The following is a 17035-nucleotide window of genomic DNA, read 5'->3' as shown; positions in this document are numbered from 1 at the left end:
GCGCCACAGAGACACTTTGCAAAAAGTACATACTGACAAAGACTAATAAGCATTCATCTAGAACGTTTCCTAAAAAAACTTTAAAAAGTCAATAATCTGGAGAGTTTTTGTAAGATGTTTCTTCCAGCAACCAACGAAGAAACACATTGGTACTTTCGCATGATGAGTGAGTGCTTCAGGATCTCTTGCACTTACATGTGCAGCAGAGTACTGCAATGGAAGCATGCTGGGCCCATAACCCAGAGGTAGGCAGATTGAAACTATCCTTTGCTATATGCATTTTTTTTTGTTCATTAAAGTAATCCAAAACTGGGATTGATATTTTAGCTTTTATTTTTACTTAAAGTACAATAACTTTTACCATTTTAATTTGTTTTAATAGTATATTGACAGTATTGTTTTCTTTCAAAAATCCAATAAATTTTCTTTACCCGATTATTAAAATGGTAATTGACAAAAACAAACTACATTGTCACCAGAAGAGCAATACAAAATGTACAAGTGATACATTAAAATCATCTTTCCAGCTTGAATTTCAATGATGCATTGGGGCAACGATTATGTGAGAAACATCTTCACCCTTAAATAAAGATTTTCTTAATTCCTTACCTGTGTGCTAATTAGATATCACCTTGTTTTCAGATTAAACAGACTTCCACATGAGAAAGCAGCAAGGATGCAGTGGCGTTAATGTTTCCTGGTGTCAACCTGTATTATTTCAGTAGATATTGAAATGAGGATGCATCTTGCTGCCTTTCCAATGAAGCAAGTTTAATTTAGTAATAGATGAAAAACCATCCCTACAAATATGTTAATCAGATACTTGGCTTTGTGGACACTTTTCAGAGAACAAATTAGTTAGCATAAAAATAAAGCCAGAAAATGAAGAGCTGTAATACAGCTTTTCCTTGCCGATATCTCTCTTTTGCAAAGAGATAGGCATTGGAAAATTCAGGGCTATAACGTGTAGATGAAGCACTAACAGGAGGCTTTAAAATTTTCATTCTAGTGTCCTTCGTTTGGGAGAAAAATGCAAAGGTACAATACAGCTTTTCCTTGCCGATATCTCTCTTTTGCAAAGAGATAGGCATTGGAAAATTCAGGGCTATAACGTGTAGATGAAGCACTAATAGGAGGCTTTAAAATTTTCATTCTAGTGTCCTTCGTTTGGGAGAAAAATGCAAAGGTACAATACAGCTTTTCCTTGCCGATATCTCTCTTTTGCAAAGAGATAGGCATTGGAAAATGCAGGGCTATAACGTGTAGATGAAGCACTAACAGGAGGCTTTAAAATTTTCATTCTAGTGTCTTTCGTTTGGGAGAAAAATGCAAAGGTACAATACAGCTTTTCCTTGCCGATATCTCTCTTTTGCAAAGAGCTAGGCATTGGAAAATTCAGGGCATTAACGTGTAGATGAAGCACTAACAGTAGGCTTTAAAATTTTCATTCTAGTGTCTTTCGTTTGGGAGAAAAATGCAAAGGTACAATACAGCTTTTCCTTGCCAATATCTCTCTTTTGCAAAGAGCTAGGCATTGGAAAATTCAGGGCTATAACGTGTAGATGAAGCAGTAACAGGAGGCTTTAAAATTTTCATTCTAGTGTCTTTCGTTTGGGAGAAAAATGCAAAGGTACAATACAGCATTTCCTTGCCGATATCTCTCTTTTGCACAGAGATAGGCATTGGAAAATTCAGGCCTATAACGTGTAGATGAAGCACTAACAGGAGGCTTTAAAATTTTCATTCTAGTATCTTTCGTTTGGGAGAAAAATGCAAAGGTACAATACAGCTTTTCCTTGCCGATATCTCTCTTTTGCAAAGAGATAGGCATTGGAAAATTCAGGGCTATAACGTGTAGATGAAGCACTAACAGGAGGCTTTAAAATTTTCATTCTAGTGTCCTTCGTTTGGGAGAAAAATGCAAAGGTACAATACAGCTTTTCCTTGCCGATATCTCTCTTTTGCAAAGAGATAGGCATTGGAAAATTTAGGGCTATAACGTGTAGATGAAGCACTAATAGGAGGCTTTAAAATTTTCATTCTAGTGTCCTTCGTTTGGGAGAAAAATGCAAAGGTACAATACAGCTTTTCCTTGCCGATATCTCTCTTTTGCAAAGAGATAGGCATTGGAAAATTCAGGGCTATAACGTGTAGATGAAGCACTAACAGGAGGCTTTAAAATTTTCATTCTAGTGTCTTTCGTTTGGGAGAAAAATGCAAAGGTACAATACAACTTTTCCTTGCCGACATCTCTCTTTTGCAAAGAGCTAGGCATTGGAAAATTCAGGGCATTAACGTGTAGATGAAGCACTAACAGTAGGCTTTAAAATTTTCATTCTAGTGTCTTTCGTTTGGGAGAAAAATGCAAAGGTACAATACAGCTTTTCCTTGCCAATATCTCTCTTTTGCAAAGAGCTAGGCATTGGAAAATTCAGGGCTATAACGTGTAGATGAAGCACTAACAGGATGCTTTAAAATTTTCATTCTAGTGTCCTTCGTTTGGGAGAAAAATGCAAAGGTACAATACAGCTTTTCCTTGCCGATATCTCTCTTTTGCAAAGAGATAGGCATTGGAAAATTCAGGGCTATAACGTATAGATGAAGAACTAACAGGAGGCTTTAAAATTTTCATTCTAGTGTCCTTCGTTTGGGAGAAAAATGCAAAGGTACAATACAGCTTTTCCTTGCCGATATCTCTCTTTTGCAAAGAGATAGGCATTGGAAAATTCAGGGCTATAACGTGTAGATGAAGCACTAATAGGAGGCTTTAAAATTTTCATTCTAGTGTCCTTCGTTTGGGAGAAAAATGCAAAGGTACAATACAGCTTTTCCTTGCCGATATCTCTCTTTTGCAAAGAGATAGGCATTGGAAAATTCAGGGCTATAACGTGTAGATGAAGCACTAACAGGAGGCTTTACAATTTTCATTCTAGTGTCTTTCGTTTGGGAGAAAAATGCAAAGGTACAATACAGCTTTTCCTTGCCGATATCTCTCTTTTGCAAAGAGCTAGGCATTGGAAAATTCAGGGCATTAACGTGTAGGTGAAGCACTAACAGTAGGCTTTAAAATTTTCATTCTAGTGTCTTTCGTTTGGGAGAAAAATGCAAAGGTACAATACAGCTTTTCCTTGCCAATATCTCTCTTTTGCAAAGAGCTAGGCATTGGAAAATTCAGGGCTATAACGTGTAGATGAAGCACTAACAGGAGGCTTTAAAATTTTCATTCTAGTGTCCTTCGTTTGGGAGAAAAATGCAAAGGTACAATACAGCTTTTCCTTGCCAATATCTCTCTTTTGCAAAGAGCTAGGCATTGGAAAATTCAGGGCTATACCGTGTAGATGAAGCACTAACAGGAGGCTTTTAAATTTTCATTCTAGTGTCCTTCGTTTGGGAGAAAAATGCAAAGGTACAATACAGCTTTTCCTTGCCGATATCTCTCTTTTGCAAAGAGATAGGCATTGGAAAATTCAGGGCTATAACGTGTAGATGAAGCACTAACAGGAGGCTTTAAAATTTTTATTCTAGTGTCCTTCGTTTGGGAGAAAACTGCAAAGGTACAATACAGCTTTTCCTTGCCGATATCTCTCTTTTGCAAAGAGATAGGCATTGGAAAATTCAGGGCTATAACGTGTAGATGAAGCACTAATAGGAGGCTTTAAAATTTTCATTCTAGTGTCCTTCGTTTGGGAGAAAAATGCAAAGGTACAATACAGCTTTTCCTTGCCGATATCTCTCTTTTGCAAAGAGATAGGCATTGGAAAATTCAGGGCTATAACGTGTAGATGAAGCACTAACAGGAGGCTTTAAAATTTTCATTCTAGTGTCTTTCGTTTGGGAGAAAAATGCAAAGGTACAATGCAGCTTTTCCTTGCCGATATCTCTCTTTTGCAAAGAGATAGGCATTGGAAAATGCAGGGCTATAACGTGTAGATGAAGCACTAACAGGAGGCTTTAAAATTTTCATTCTAGTGTCTTTCGTTTGGGAGAAAAATGCAAAGGTACAATACAGCATTTCCTTGCCGATATCTCTCTTTTGCAAAGAGATAGGCATTGGAAAATTCAGGGCTATAACGTGTAGATGAAGCACTAACAGGAGGCTTTAAAATTTTCATTCTAGTGTCTTTCGTTTGGGAGAAAAATGCAAAGGTACAATGCAGCTTTTCCTTGCCGATATCTCTCTTTTGCAAAGAGATAGGCATTGGAAAATTCAGGGCTATAACGTGTAGATGAAGCACTAATAGGAGGCTTTAAAATTTTCATTCTAGTGTCCTTCGTTTGGGAGAAAAATGCAAAGGTACAATACAGCTTTTCCTTGCCGATATCTCTCTTTTGCAAAGAGATAGGCATTGGAAAATTCAGGGCTATAACGTGTAGATGAAGCACTAATAGGAGGCTTTACAATTTTCATTCTAGTGTCTTTCGTTTGGGAGAAAAATGCAAAGGTACAATGCAGCTTTTCCTTGCCGATATCTCTCTTTTGCAAAGAGATAGGCATTGGAAAATGCAGGGCTATAACGTGTAGATGAAGCACTAACAGGAGGCTTTAAAATTTTCATTCTAGTGTCTTTCGTTTGGGAGAAAAATGCAAAGGTACAATACAGCATTTCCTTGCCGATATCTCTCTTTTGCAAAGAGATAGGCATTGGAAAATTCAGGGCTATAACGTGTAGATGAAGCACTAACAGGAGGCTTTAAAATTTTCATTCTAGTGTCTTTCGTTTGGGAGAAAAATGCAAAGGTACAATACAGCTTTTCCTTGCCGATATCTCTCTTTTGCAAAGAGATAGGCATTGGAAAATTCAGGGCTATAACGTGTAGATGAAGCACTAACAGTAGGCTTTAAAATTTTCATTCTAGTGTCCTTCGTTTGGGAGAAAACTGCAAAGGTACAATACAGCTTTTCCTTGCCGATATCTCTCTTTTACAAAGAGCTAGGCATTGGAAAATTCAGGGCATTAACGTGTAGATGAAGCACTAACAGTAGGCTTTAAAATTTTCATTCTAGTGTCTTTCGTTTGGGAGAAAAATGCAAAGGTACAATACAGCTTTTCCTTGCCAATATCTCTCTTTTGCAAAGAGCTAGGCATTGGAAAATCCAGGGCTATAACGTGTAGATGAAGCACTAACAGGAGGCTTTAAAATTTTCATTCTAGTGTCCTTCGTTTGGGAGAAAACTGCAAAGGTACAATACAGCTTTTCCTTGCCGATATCTCTCTTTTGCAAAGAGATAGGCATTGGAAAATTCAGGGCTATAACGTATAGATGAAGCACTAACAGGAGGCTTTAAAATTTTCATTCTAGTGTCCTTCGTTTGGGAGAAAAATGCAAAGGTACAATACAGCTTTTCCTTGCCGATATCTCTCTTTTGCAAAGAGATAGGCATTGGAAAATTCAGGGCTATAACGTGTAGATGAAGGACTAATAGGAGGCTTTAAAATCTTCATTCTAGTGTCCTGCGTTTGGGAGAAAAATGCAAAGGTACAATACAGCTTTTCCTTGCCGATATCTCTCTTTTGCAAAGAGATAGGCATTGGAAAATTCAGGGCTATAACGTGTAGATGAAGCACTAACAGGAGGCTTTAAAATTTTCATTCTAGTGTCTTTCGTTTGGGAGAAAAATGCAAAGGTACAATACAGCTTTTCCTTGCCGATATCTCTCTTTTGCAAAGAGCTAGGCATTGGAAAATTCAGGGCATTAACATGTAGATGAAGCACTAACAGTAGGCTTTAAAATTTTCATTCTAGTGTCTTTCGTTTGGGAGAAAAATGCAAAGGTACAATACAGCTTTTCCTTGCCAATATCTCTCTTTTGCAAAGAGCTAGGCATTGGAAAATTCAGGGCTATAACGTGTAGATGAAGCACTAACAGGAGGCTTTAAAATTTTCATTCTAGTGTCCTTCGTTTGGGAGAAAAATGCAAAGGTACAATACAGCTTTTCCTTGCCAATATCTCTCTTTTGCAAAGAGCTAGGCATTGGAAAATTCAGGGCTATACCGTGTAGATGAAGCACTAACAGGAGGCTTTTAAATTTTCATTCTAGTGTCTTTCGTTTGGGAGAAAAATGCAAAGGTACAATACAGCTTTTCCTTGCCGATATCTCTCTTTTGCAAAGAGATAGGCATTGGAAAATTCAGGGCTATAACGTGTAGATGAAGCACTAACAGGAGGCTTTAAAATTTTCATTCTAGTGTCTTTCGTTTGGGAGAAAAATGCAAAGGTACAATACAGCTTTTCCTTGCCGATATCTCTCTTTTGCAAAGAGATAGGCATTGGAAAATTCAGGGCTATAACGTGTAGATGAAGCACTAACAGGAGGCTTTAAAATTTTCATTCTAGTGTCCTTCGTTTGGGAGAAAACTGCAAAGGTACAATACAGCTTTTCCTTGCCGATATCTCTCTTTTGCAAAGAGATAGGCATTGGAAAATTCAGGGCTATAACGTGTAGATGAAGCACTAATAGGAGGCTTTAAAATTTTCATTCTAGTGTCCTTCGTTTGGGAGAAAAATGCAAAGGTACAATACAGCTTTTCCTTGCCGATATCTCTCTTTTGCAAAGAGCTAGGCATTGGAAAATGCAGGGCTATAACGTGTAGATGAAGCACTAACAGGAGGCTTTAAAATTTTCATTCTAGTGTCCTTCGTTTGGGAGAAAACTGCAAAGGTACAATACAGCTTTTCCTTGCCAATATCTCTCTTTTGCAAAGAGCTAGGCATTGGAAAATGCAGGGCTATAACGTGTAGATGAAGCACTAACAGGAGGCTTTACAATTTTCATTCTAGTGTCTTTCGTTTGGGAGAAAAATGCAAAGGTACAATGCTGCTTTTCCTTGCCGATATCTCTCTTTTGCAAAGAGATAGGCATTGGAAAATGCAGGGCTATAACGTGTAGATGAAGCACTAACAGGAGGCTTTAAAATTTTCATTCTAGTGTCTTTCGTTTGGGAGAAAAATGCAAAGGTACAATACAGCTTTTCCTTGCCGATATCTCTCTTTTGCAAAGAGATAGGCATTGGAAAATTCAGGGCTATAACGTGTAGATGAAGCACTAACAGGAGGCTTAAAAAATTTCATTCTAGTGTCCTTCGTTTGGGAGAAAAATGCAAAGGTACAATACAGCTTTTCCTTGCCAATATCTCTCTTTTGCAAAGAGATAGGCATTGGAAAATTCAGGGCTATAACGTGTAGATGAAGCACTAACAGGAGGCTTTAAAATTTTCATTCTAGTGTCTTTCGTTTGGGAGAAAAATGCAAAGGTACAATACAGTTTTTCCTTGCCGATATCTCTCTTTTGCAAAGAGATAGGCATTGGAAAATTCAGGGCTATAACGTGTAGATGAAGCACTAATAGGAGGCTTTACAATTTTCATTCTAGTGTCTTTCGTTTGGGAGAAAAATGCAAAGGTACAATGCAGCTTTTCCTTGCCGATATCTCTCTTTTGCAAAGAGATAGGCATTGGAAAATGCAGGGCTATAACGTGTAGATGAAGCACTAACAGGAGGCTTTAAAATTTTCATTCTAGTGTCTTTCGTTTGGGAGAAAAATGCAAAGGTACAATACAGCATTTCCTTGCCGATATCTCTCTTTTGCAAAGAGATAGGCATTGGAAAATTCAGGGCTATAACGTGTAGATGAAGCACTAACAGGAGGCTTTAAAATTTTCATTCTAGTGTCTTTCGTTTGGGAGAAAAATGCAAAGGTACAATACAGCTTTTCCTTGCCGATATCTCTCTTTTGCAAAGAGATAGGCATTGGAAAATTCAGGGCTATAACGTGTAGATGAAGCACTAACAGTAGGCTTTAAAATTTTCATTCTAGTGTCCTTCGTTTGGGAGAAAACTGCAAAGGTACAATACAGCTTTTCCTTGCCGATATCTCTCTTTTACAAAGAGCTAGGCATTGGAAAATTCAGGGCATTAACGTGTAGATGAAGCACTAACAGTAGGCTTTAAAATTTTCATTCTAGTGTCTTTCGTTTGGGAGAAAAATGCAAAGGTACAATACAGCTTTTCCTTGCCAATATCTCTCTTTTGCAAAGAGCTAGGCATTGGAAAATCCAGGGCTATAACGTGTAGATGAAGCACTAACAGGAGGCTTTAAAATTTTCATTCTAGTGTCCTTCGTTTGGGAGAAAACTGCAAAGGTACAATACAGCTTTTCCTTGCCGATATCTCTCTTTTGCAAAGAGATAGGCATTGGAAAATTCAGGGCTATAACGTATAGATGAAGCACTAACAGGAGGCTTTAAAATTTTCATTCTAGTGTCCTTCGTTTGGGAGAAAAATGCAAAGGTACAATACAGCTTTTCCTTGCCGATATCTCTCTTTTGCAAAGAGATAGGCATTGGAAAATTCAGGGCTATAACGTGTAGATGAAGGACTAATAGGAGGCTTTAAAATCTTCATTCTAGTGTCCTGCGTTTGGGAGAAAAATGCAAAGGTACAATACAGCTTTTCCTTGCCGATATCTCTCTTTTGCAAAGAGATAGGCATTGGAAAATTCAGGGCTATAACGTGTAGATGAAGCACTAACAGGAGGCTTTAAAATTTTCATTCTAGTGTCTTTCGTTTGGGAGAAAAATGCAAAGGTACAATACAGCTTTTCCTTGCCGATATCTCTCTTTTGCAAAGAGCTAGGCATTGGAAAATTCAGGGCATTAACATGTAGATGAAGCACTAACAGTAGGCTTTAAAATTTTCATTCTAGTGTCTTTCGTTTGGGAGAAAAATGCAAAGGTACAATACAGCTTTTCCTTGCCAATATCTCTCTTTTGCAAAGAGCTAGGCATTGGAAAATTCAGGGCTATAACGTGTAGATGAAGCACTAACAGGAGGCTTTAAAATTTTCATTCTAGTGTCCTTCGTTTGGGAGAAAAATGCAAAGGTACAATACAGCTTTTCCTTGCCAATATCTCTCTTTTGCAAAGAGCTAGGCATTGGAAAATTCAGGGCTATACCGTGTAGATGAAGCACTAACAGGAGGCTTTTAAATTTTCATTCTAGTGTCTTTCGTTTGGGAGAAAAATGCAAAGGTACAATACAGCTTTTCCTTGCCGATATCTCTCTTTTGCAAAGAGATAGGCATTGGAAAATTCAGGGCTATAACGTGTAGATGAAGCACTAACAGGAGGCTTTAAAATTTTCATTCTAGTGTCTTTCGTTTGGGAGAAAAATGCAAAGGTACAATACAGCTTTTCCTTGCCGATATCTCTCTTTTGCAAAGAGATAGGCATTGGAAAATTCAGGGCTATAACGTGTAGATGAAGCACTAACAGGAGGCTTTAAAATTTTCATTCTAGTGTCCTTCGTTTGGGAGAAAACTGCAAAGGTACAATACAGCTTTTCCTTGCCGATATCTCTCTTTTGCAAAGAGATAGGCATTGGAAAATTCAGGGCTATAACGTGTAGATGAAGCACTAATAGGAGGCTTTAAAATTTTCATTCTAGTGTCCTTCGTTTGGGAGAAAAATGCAAAGGTACAATACAGCTTTTCCTTGCCGATATCTCTCTTTTGCAAAGAGCTAGGCATTGGAAAATGCAGGGCTATAACGTGTAGATGAAGCACTAACAGGAGGCTTTAAAATTTTCATTCTAGTGTCCTTCGTTTGGGAGAAAACTGCAAAGGTACAATACAGCTTTTCCTTGCCAATATCTCTCTTTTGCAAAGAGCTAGGCATTGGAAAATGCAGGGCTATAACGTGTAGATGAAGCACTAACAGGAGGCTTTACAATTTTCATTCTAGTGTCTTTCGTTTGGGAGAAAAATGCAAAGGTACAATGCTGCTTTTCCTTGCCGATATCTCTCTTTTGCAAAGAGATAGGCATTGGAAAATGCAGGGCTATAACGTGTAGATGAAGCACTAACAGGAGGCTTTAAAATTTTCATTCTAGTGTCTTTCGTTTGGGAGAAAAATGCAAAGGTACAATACAGCTTTTCCTTGCCGATATCTCTCTTTTGCAAAGAGATAGGCATTGGAAAATTCAGGGCTATAACGTGTAGATGAAGCACTAACAGGAGGCTTAAAAAATTTCATTCTAGTGTCCTTCGTTTGGGAGAAAAATGCAAAGGTACAATACAGCTTTTCCTTGCCAATATCTCTCTTTTGCAAAGAGATAGGCATTGGAAAATTCAGGGCTATAACGTGTAGATGAAGCACTAACAGGAGGCTTTAAAATTTTCATTCTAGTGTCTTTCGTTTGGGAGAAAAATGCAAAGGTACAATACAGTTTTTCCTTGCCGATATCTCTCTTTTGCAAAGAGATAGGCATTGGAAAATTCAGGGCTATAACGTGTAGATGAAGCACTAACAGGAGGCTTTAAAAGCACTCTGGGTGTGCTGCTCCTACGATTTCCCGAAATGTGGGACACTTGATTACATAATTTGTCTTTCCTCTGGTCGGCTCTCGTATAATTCAGATCTCTTTGTCTCAGGTCTCTCTCCAGCCTAGTTTGCTGTCTGTTTCCACTTCTCTTTTCTTGAGCCGCTCCCTTCTATGCCCTTGTGCACTATCCTGACTTCCCCGTCTGCTTACTTTGTGCCTTCCAACGCACAATGCAAACTACAGGTAGTGCTGCAGGGCCCACACCCTTTTACTTGCTTTACAGAGCAGCTCTGGAGCTGTTACAGTGCCCAGCTGCTGCAAGAAATCAGCTTGAATGCTTCAGGGGCTGGGGCATAGCCAACATGAGCCCCACACCGAAGGAGGGTGGAGGTGTTTAATGCGAACTAGGGGTCATCCAAGCGCCGCAAAAGGCCGCCATGCCCTGCACACCCCTTTTTTATTTTCATATGCAGACGAGGGTTGAAGCCAACTTTGACCCACTGCTTGGATGACATCACCATATGCAAATCCATCTGTGGCAGGCCTTCCCCCAGGAATGCTTGCACTAGTTGTTGCATTTGGTTTGTTGTTTGGGGGTGCTTCAGTATTAGGCAGCCTTCTGCCCTCCCATGTTCATCTGAAAATATATGTTCTCCCTGCAGTTGTTGTCCCAAGATGAGAGTTCCCTTGTGCTGCCTCAGTTGAATCTCCTTTACTTGACAGAGATGTGCATGAGCAGCGGCCCTCCCCAGCCCTATTCCAAATCATACTTATTTTGCATAGGAGATACCATGGTCATGAATATTTTTCTCCCAGGGTTACTCTAGGGGTTACATTTGGGGAAATCACAGGGGTCAGCATACCCAGAATGCAATGAATGAACCTCACCCTGGGAGAATAATCTTCATGACCATGGTATCTCCTATGCAAAATAAGTATGATTTGGGATAGAGCTGGGGAGGGCCACTGCTCAGGCACATCTCTGTCAAGTTAAGGAGATTCAACTGAGGCAGCACAAGGGAACTCTCATCTTGGGACAACAACTGCAGGGAGAACATATATTTTCAGATGAACATGGGAGGGCAGAAGGCTGCCTAATACTGAAGCACCCCCAAACAACAAACCAAATGCAACAACTAGTGCAAGCATTCCTGGGGGAAGGCCTGCCACAGATGGATTTGATGGATTTGATTATGAAAAGAGAAAAGGGGCATGCAGGGCATGGCGGCCTTTTGCGGCGCTTGGCTGACCCCTAGTTTGCATTAAACACCTCCACCCTCCGTCGGTGTGGGGCTCTTGTTGGCTATGCCCCAGCACCTGAAGCATTCAAGCTGATTTCTTGCTGCAGCTGGGCACTGTAACAGCTCCAGAGCTGCTCTGTAAGGCAAGTAAAAGGGTGTGGGCCCTGCAGCACTACCTGTAGTTTGCATTGTGCGTTGGAAGGCACAAAGTAAGCAGACAGGAGAAGTCAGGAGAGTGCACAAGGGCATAGAAGGCAGCGGCTCAAGAAAAGAGAAGTGGAAACAGACAGCAAACTAGGCTGGAGAGAGACCTGAGACAAAGAGATCTGAATTATACGAGAGCCGACCAGGGGAAACACAAATTATGCAGTCAAGTTTCCCACAGGAGTATATAGGATACGACCCAGTGGTACCTGACGACATAGATACTAACAGCTATTTAATAACATTACGCTAGAAAGTGATTATTAGCAACATATATATCTATATAAACAACCCCACCAGGGTTGTGCCTTCAAAAATAATCACACACGGACACGCTTTTTAAACCTTTTTTTCACATCTCTTTATTCTTCTTATGCACATGTATGTTAGTTCTGTGATTTTAACATTTATGTTTCACTGCAGTTTGGGATAATAATATTAATATTTATCCAATTTTAATACATACTTAATAAAGGTTATATTTTATGATTCATTCATTCTGTCCAGTGCGTCAACAGTGCAGATTTCTTCTTGTTTTTTCTCCCAAATTCTATAACAATGACAGTAAATGTTGTTTCTTTTCAAACAGAACTTTCTTGACCATGCTTCTTTTTTGAAAGATCTGGGAGCACATGGAAAACAGTACAAACCATGCAGTATCACAAGAGCCTTTATTTGATCTTTCATAAAGATAGAGCAGAATTGAGGACACGTCAACAATTTCTGCCGAAGGTGGTTCATCTTTCCACATGGTGCCTTTGGCCACTGACACCTTCGTTGAGTCAAAGTCTCTGGCTGTGGTCAGAACTTTGAAAATTTATGTCACCAGAACGGTTCAGATTAGGAAAACAGAGGCTCTGTTTGTCCTGTATGCTCCCAACAGGATTGGGTGTCCTGCTTCCATGTAGACCATTATGCACTGGATCTGTGGTAAGATTCAGCATGCTCATTCCACGGCAGGATTGCCGTTACTGAATTAGGTGAAGACCCATTCTACTAGAAAGGTGGGTTCATCCTGGGCAGCTGGTCGGGGAGTCTCGGCATTGCAACTTTGCCGAGCAGCTATTTAGTAAACACTTTTGCTAAGTTTTAAAAGTTTTAGAGTAAAGGAGATTCAACTGAGGCAGCACAAGGGAACTCCCATCTGGGGACAACAACTGCAGTGAGAACACATATTTTCAGATGAACATGGGAGGGCAGAAGGCTGCCTAATACTGAAGCACCCCCAAACAACAAACCAAATGCAACAACTAGTACAAGCATTCCTGGGGGAAGGTCTGCAGAAGACGGATTTGCATACAGTGATGTCATCCAAGCAGTGGGCCAAAGTTGGCTGGAACCCTCATCTGCATATGAAAAGAGAAAAGGGGTATGCAGGGCATGGCGGCCTTTTGCGGCGCTTGGATGACCCTTAGTTCGCATTAAACACCCCCACCCTCCTTTGGTGTGGGGCTCATGTTGGCCATGCCCCAGCCCCTGAAGCATTCAAGCTGATTTCTTGCAGCAGCTTGGCACTGTAACAGCTCCAGAGCTGCTCTGTAAGGCAAGTAAAAGGGTGTGGGCCCTGCAGCACTACCTGTAGTTTGCATTGTGCATTGGAAGGCACAAAGTAAGCAGACAGGAGGAGAAGTCAGGATAGTCCACAAGGGTATAGAAGGGAGGGGCTCAAGAAAAAAGAAGTGGAAACAGACAGCAAACTAGGCTGGAGAGAGACCTGAGACAAAGAGATCTGAATTATATGAGAGCCGACCAGGGGAAACACAAATTATGCAGTCAAGTTTCCCACATTTGGGGAAATCGCAGGGGCAGCACACCCAGGTGAGATACTATAATCAGGACGGTGCTTCTCCCAGGGCAAGGCTCACCCATTGCACTCTGGGTGTGCTGCTCCTACGATTTCCCCAAATGTGGGACACTTGACTGCATAATTTGTGTTTCCTCTGGTCGGCTCTCGTATAATTCAGATCTCTTTGTCTCAGGTCTCTCTCCAGCCTAGTTTGCTGTCTGTTTCCACTTCTTTTTTTCTTGAGCCCCTCCCTTCTATACCCTTGTGCACTATCCTGACTTCTCCTCCCGTCTGCTTACTTTGTGCCTTCCAATGCACAATGCAAACTACAGGTAGTGCTGCAGGGCCCACATCCTTTTACTTGCCTTACAGAGCAGCTCTGGAGCTGTTACAGTGCCCAGCTGCTGCAAGAAATCAGCTTGAATGCTTCATGGGATGGGGCATGGCCAACATGAGCCCCACACCAAAGGAGGGTGGGGGTGTTTAATGCGATCTAGGGGTCATCCAAGCACCGCAAAAGGCTGCCATGCCCTGCACGCCCCTTTTCTCTTTTCAAATGCAGATGAGGGTTGAAGCCAACTTTGACCCACTGCTTGGATAACATCACCATATGCAAATCCATCTGCTGCAGGCCTTCCCCCAGGAATGCTTGCACTAGTTGTTGCATTTGGTTTGTTGTTTGGGGGTGCTTCAGTATTAGGCAGCCTTCTGCCCTCCCATGTTCATCTGAAAATATGTGTTCTCCCTGCAGTTGTTGTCCCCAGATGAGAGTTCCCTTGTGCTGCCTCAGTTGAATCTCCTTTACTTGACAGAGATGTGCCTGAGCAGCGGCCCTCCCCAGCCCTATCCCAAATCATACTTATTTTGCATAGGAGACACCATGGTCATGAAAATTGTTCACCCAGGGTGAGGTTCATTCATTGCATTCTGGGTATGCTGACCCCTGTGATTTCCCCAAATGTGGGAAACTCGCCTGCATTATTTGTGGTAGTGGGGGACTGTGTTTGTGTTTTCCGCTGGTCAGCTCTGGTAAAAGTCAGATTTCTTTGTCTCAGATCTTCCTCTAGCCTTGTTCTTCTTTCGAGAGTTCCATTGTGCTGCCTCAGTTGGATCTCCTTCACTTGACAGGGGGGTACCCGAGCAGCGACCCTCCCCAGCTCTAGCCCAACTCCTACTTACCTGCCAGGTGAGATACTATGATCTTGAAGGTGCTTCTCCCAGGGCAAGGCTCACCCATTGCACTCTGGGTGTGCTGCCCCTGCGATTTCCCCAAATGTGGGAAACTTGACTGCATAATTTGTGTTTCCCCTGGTCGGCTCTCGTATAATTCAGATCTCTTTGTCTCAGGTCTCTCTCCAGCCTAGTTTGCTGTCTGTTTCCACTTCTCTTTTCTTGAGCCGCTCCCTTCTATGCCCTTGCGCACTATCCTGACTTCTCCCGTCTGCTTACTTTGTGCCTTCCAACGCACAATGCGAACTACAGGTAGTGCTGCAGGGCCCACACCCTTTTATTTGCCTTACAGAGCAGCTCTGGAGCTGTTACAGTGCCCAGCTGCTGCAAGAAATCAGCTTGAATGCTTCAGGGGCTGGGGCATAGCCAACATGAGCCTCACACCGAAGGAGGGTGGAGGTGTTTAATGCGAACTAGGGGTCATCCAAGCGCCGCAAAAGGCCGCCATGCCCTGCATAACCCTTTTCTCTTTTCATATGCAGATGAGGGTTCCAGCCAACTTTGGCCCACTGCTTGGATGACATCACCGTATGCAAATTCGTCTCCTGCAGACCTTCCCCCAGGAATGCTTGTACTAGTTATTGCATATGGTTTGATATTTGATGGTGCTTCAGTATTAGGCAGCCTTCCGCCCTCCCATGTTCATCTGAAAAGATGTGGTCTCCCTGCAGTTGTTGTCCCCAGACGAGAGTTCCCTTGTGCTTCCTCAGTTGAATCTCCTTAACTTGACGGGGGAGGGGCTGCCCGAGCAGCCACCCTCCCCAGCCCTATCCCAACTCATACTTATTTTGCATATGAGATCTCTATATCATGAAGATTGTTCTCACAGGGTGAGGTTCATCCATTATATTTTAAAATAGGAAGGTTCAAATTACATATTTGAATTGCATCTATGTGCTGGATTCAAATGCCCCCCCCCCCTTCCTTTCTCAATTGTGCCCGTCAGCAGCTATTCTAAGGTTGCTGCCAATGGGTGTGACACATTAATTTCTTCTGTGGGGTACACTGGACTCCACAAGGATTCACATTGGGGTGTAGAGTAGGATCTTGATCTGAGGCACCAACCGGCTCAAAGCTTTTGACTGTTCCCAAGATGCTCAGCGCATCCTCCTCTATAACCCCGCTTCCATGAACAGGGAGCTCAGTTTGTAGTTGGTGCCTTCAGTAGCAGGCCACTTAACAGGGGCCTGCCTCAGGCAGCCTATTCTTAGCTATTAATTTTGACAAGAAAAGAAGAACTTGTTTTATGAGAATCTACAAGGGCTGCAGCAGGCTAGGTCTAATAGACATCTTTACTGCAGCTTCATCACTCCCAGCGGCGCTGTATACTCCCGTGCCCTGGTTGCTGGGTCACTGCAGCGGAGGCTCCGGTTTCTTCCTAAGGTCAGTCACACACACACCGCCCTTCCGGATCACGAGGCCGCTGATTAAGGGGAGTGTGGCCGTAGGGGGTGGGCCGTGTGCGCACTGGGGTGGACACTGATTACTGGGCAGCCGCTCCACAAGCCACCAGGTACAGTTAAGGAGCACAGGTCTGGGGGTTTTTCTCCTATATTAACCCAATTTTGTACTGCCCGCAGCGCATTGTGATAGGTAATAGGGCCTGATTCAGGTTGGATTGCAATCACAATAAGCGATCCAACTGCAAAAATTGCTAAGAGCATACGCATGTGCCTGCATGCGATCGCCTCTGCCTGTCAATCGGGGCAGGGGGGGAGAGTGGGGTCAGCAACACTCCATTTCCAAGTCAGGGATGGAGCAGTGCGGGGGCAAGGCTTCAAAATGGGGTCTGCAATGGAGGAGACACAGGGGGCGTGGTCACAGCGGCTGTATGACATCACATTCAGCCGCTGTGATCACAAAAATGTGGTGGCGGCTTCCTGCGGGCACATACAGTCTGCACCAGCAGGAGGCTACACCATTGTTTATGATCACGCTGAACTGCAGTGCGACTGCAATTACAGCATGGTCAAGAAGGGAGGTGTCATACTGGGTGGCCATGCCCTGTCACTGTGCAGGAGCCAGCACCGCTTACACACTAGTCCCCGGGTGCAGCCCCCAACCCCCGGGACACCCGGAGCAACAAAATGTAGATTCAGGCCACCAGGCCACGCCCCTACCTATGAAATCATGCCTCCTTTTTACCATTGCGCTGCTTATTTGCACGCACTGCATTACAATCTCCCTCGCCACCTCTCTGGGTGTCACCAGTGATAGTGACACCTCTGCCATGCTTGTAGCAGCTGGTCCTAA

General features: G+C 42.3%; 3 non-coding genes across 3 annotated transcripts; all 3 read left to right on the top strand.

Moving 5' to 3' along the window:
* The first annotated feature begins 13576 nt into the window (after positions 1-13576).
* LOC134987486 (U1 spliceosomal RNA) lies at positions 13577-13732 on the top strand. The gene has a single exon (XR_010193130.1). It is a non-coding gene; the product is annotated as a U1 spliceosomal RNA (small nuclear RNA).
* A 675-nt stretch (positions 13733-14407) lies between these two features.
* Positions 14408-14571, top strand: LOC134987472 (U1 spliceosomal RNA). Its single transcript, XR_010193123.1, has one exon. It is a non-coding gene; the product is annotated as a U1 spliceosomal RNA (small nuclear RNA).
* A 152-nt stretch (positions 14572-14723) lies between these two features.
* Positions 14724-14886, top strand: LOC134987482 (U1 spliceosomal RNA). Its single transcript, XR_010193128.1, has one exon. It is a non-coding gene; the product is annotated as a U1 spliceosomal RNA (small nuclear RNA).
* Positions 14887-17035: the final 2149 nt, after the last annotated feature.

The sequence above is a fragment of the Pseudophryne corroboree genome, unplaced genomic scaffold (genome assembly GCF_028390025.1).
Source record: "Pseudophryne corroboree isolate aPseCor3 unplaced genomic scaffold, aPseCor3.hap2 scaffold_1004, whole genome shotgun sequence".
Lineage (NCBI taxonomy): Eukaryota > Metazoa > Chordata > Amphibia > Anura > Myobatrachidae > Pseudophryne > Pseudophryne corroboree.
This window is presented reverse-complemented; position numbering and strand designations above follow the sequence as displayed.